This window comes from Primulina eburnea, chromosome 11 (assembly GCF_022965805.1).
Source record: "Primulina eburnea isolate SZY01 chromosome 11, ASM2296580v1, whole genome shotgun sequence".
Lineage (NCBI taxonomy): Eukaryota > Viridiplantae > Streptophyta > Magnoliopsida > Lamiales > Gesneriaceae > Primulina > Primulina eburnea.
The window spans coordinates 39,164,050-39,167,136 of record NC_133111.1 but is presented as its reverse complement, the minus strand read 5'-3'; the positions used below and the strand labels follow the sequence as shown (position 1 = coordinate 39,167,136).

The 3,087-nt window shown below is 41.6% G+C and overlaps 1 pseudogene; it reads left to right on the top strand.

Annotated features, from left to right (window-relative positions):
- The first annotated feature begins 413 nt into the window (after window positions 1-413).
- On the top strand, window positions 414-2,487 carry LOC140805930 (protein PHYTOCHROME KINASE SUBSTRATE 4-like; annotated as a pseudogene).
- Window positions 2,488-3,087: the final 600 nt, after the last annotated feature.

Sequence of the window (3,087 nt, the reverse complement as noted above, 5' to 3'; positions counted from 1 at the left end):
AGACTGATGCATGCATGCATGCCAATACACACATCTTCGGCGCATCAAATTAAAATCACCAAATGATATGTGTGTATATATATACATACAGTTTTGATATGCTGTAGATATACCGTACACACCTACGTGAGCACCGATGAGGTGTCACTCACCTATTGGATGCACAATTTTTCTATATTTAATCACATCCAATGTGTGAGTGATACCTCATCATTGCTCACATAGATGTGTATGGTAAATGTGCAACATATCAAAATTATATATATACATATATATGTTTGGTGAAAGAGAACAAAGAGGATTGCTGATATGTCAAAATGTTGACCACAAAAGTTGAATAAAATAATGAACAATCATGTCCCACGTATTACTGGCAGAGATTTCTTCATCTGAACCATTCTACTTAAGGCCAGAGTCACTAATTTCACAAAGCATCAGTTTCCTCTCAACTTTTTACTATTTATATACTGTGCATTAATTCCCTTTCTAAAAGGTGTGCGTGTGTATGTGGAATGGAGTCACAAAATTTAGTAAAGAGTTTCAAGTACAATTCACCACAGCAACCAATCTTTAGCGTCATAGAATCTCCTCTACGGTACAGATCCTTACCTCAAAACAATCCTACACCCTTTAAGGAGATATTCTTTCCTTCATATATCCAACCCAAAGATCCGAAAAAAGTTTCCCAAGGAAATGAAACAGGTTGCACCATTGATGACTCAGAAATAAGCATTTTCGATGCACAGAAATATTTCAGCGAAAACAATGAAGCCGAAGACATTAAAAAACCACCACAACAGCAGATGACAGCTCACAATATGCTATCGGTTCCAAGATTGTCATCGGTTTCTTCCGCAGATGGATATGGCAGGAATTATCGGACAAGATCATTTCATGCCACGCCCACGGCCTCGTCCGAGGCTAGCTGGAACAGCCAAACAGGCTTGTTGGCAAATCCTCCAGGTTCAATGGCTGTTTCTTTAAGGAATTTGCCTTCTGATATGCGTAGCAAAAATAGGAATCCCGCTGCCAAGAAATGGAGTTTTTGCCGAAAGTGCTGCTGCAGTGGCAAGAATTCCGTTAAGGTTAAGGAAGCAACCTCGGACTCAGACATCAGGGGACCTGCTATGATCCACAACGATATGGGTAACTTGGAAAAAACGAGTTACTCGTATGCTAAAAGAGGTCAGAGCCGTGACGAGAAAGCGCCAGCAAACATGCCACCGAAGATTTCAATTCCTAACGTCGAAATGGCGCTCCAGCAGAAAGCAACGGCTCCGAATTACCCTTTACAGCTCTCTCCAGGAGAAAAACTTTTCCCCCACTGATCCGCCCCGCCAGCAACGTGTATCTCCATCAGGAAGGCCGTTTGGTGACGCCAACGCTGCTGCTTTCACCTTCCCTATCCTCAATTCATCAATCCAGACGACCAAGCCAGCAGGTTTCAAGGCCATGGTTACAAAATCAGTCATCAATCCCCTGGAAGATCCGCCTCGCGACTCGTTGGAAGTTTTCCAACCGGTGCACGATCCCATGTCTATTTCTAGAACATCCGATTTCAATCCAGGAAGCCCCATGGCGCGCCTCTCGAACATGGATGACGATATGTACAGTGACGCGAGCTCTGATTTGTTCGAGATCGAAAGCTTCTCGACACAATCCAATTCTTACCAAATGTATCGTGGGAGGGATTCTCTGGACGACGAAGCTCCAGCGTTTAGGTTTGCATCCGCCAGATGTATGATTAGCAGCAACAATAATAATCTGCATGGAAGAAGAAGCATGGACGAGCCACCAACGCCGAGTGTTGCGGGAACAGAATGCTACACACCGAGTGAAGTCAGCATCGATTGGAGCGTGACCACCGCAGAAGGATTTGACAGAGCAAGTATCACCAATTTCTCCATCTCCGCTTCGGAAATAGGCAACGTGGCGTTTCTCCACAAAAGGCTGCAAGAGGAAGCTTCTGGAGGCGACGGCGGGAAGAGGAAGGGAAATGGCCTTCTGCTAATGAGCTGTCGGCAAGAGAAGTCGGTCAGCGTGGGGCCGCAGCCGGTGAAATGCTCAGTGCCGGAAGGCCCGCCATTGTTCCCATTGGGTATATCCGGTGGTGCGGGGCATGTGGGTGGTAGGCCACCGAGAGCGAATAAGCTGCCATTGGGGAGCTCTCATTCGGCACGGCTGTCCCTTGCTTTTGCGGCATGATAGCTTTCCGAAGTTAATAAAAATTGAAAAATGATAGGCCAATTGTGCAATACAAGTTAAAAAAAGGTGGCGGCTAAGATCATGGCTTGTTTTCTTGAATTAGCATCTACGACCCATCCGTCTGTTAATGGATTTTCGTTCGTCTTTATTCGTGATTTCTGCAAACAAAGTTCCTAGGATTACTTTTACCTTTTCGAGATTTGTTATGTGTGCTCATTTGTGAATTCAGTTGCTTGCAAAATAAAGATTTTGTTTCTTTAATAAACTTTCAAGTTCTGGGTACTATTTATGCCATGTTTTTTCCTGCATAAAGTCTAATATTCTACTGAGAATCGCATAGAAATACCTTTTCAGGCAACAATCTTTCGTATAAAACAAAGAATCATATCATATCGAACATCTTTTTTCAACGCCAAGTTTTGTTAATCTATTCCATATAACATAAATATTCTCCATAAAGAACTTGATCTTTAAATGGATCAAGAGGGATCATACAAAATGTAATACGGATGGACATTCTATTCTAACTATTAAGATTTGAATTTGGACCTAACTCAACCTCAAAAGCTAGCTCAAAAGGAGAGAATTGTCCAAGACTATATATACAACTCTCAGGTATTTTATCCAACCGATGTGCGACAACTAACAATGGACATTCTAACTCAAACATCTACATATATAAAATAGAAAACCAAGCATTATGTAACTAAGAACATAACATTAAGATTGTCTGCATGATATTGTATTTAGGCTACGTTTGGTTGGAAGGATATGATAAACTAATGATTAGTATGTAAATGATAAAGAAAATGATTGTGTTAGGATTGTAATATAAGGTGTAAAATAATATTATGTTTGGTAAGATTTTTAAGTGTAGGATAA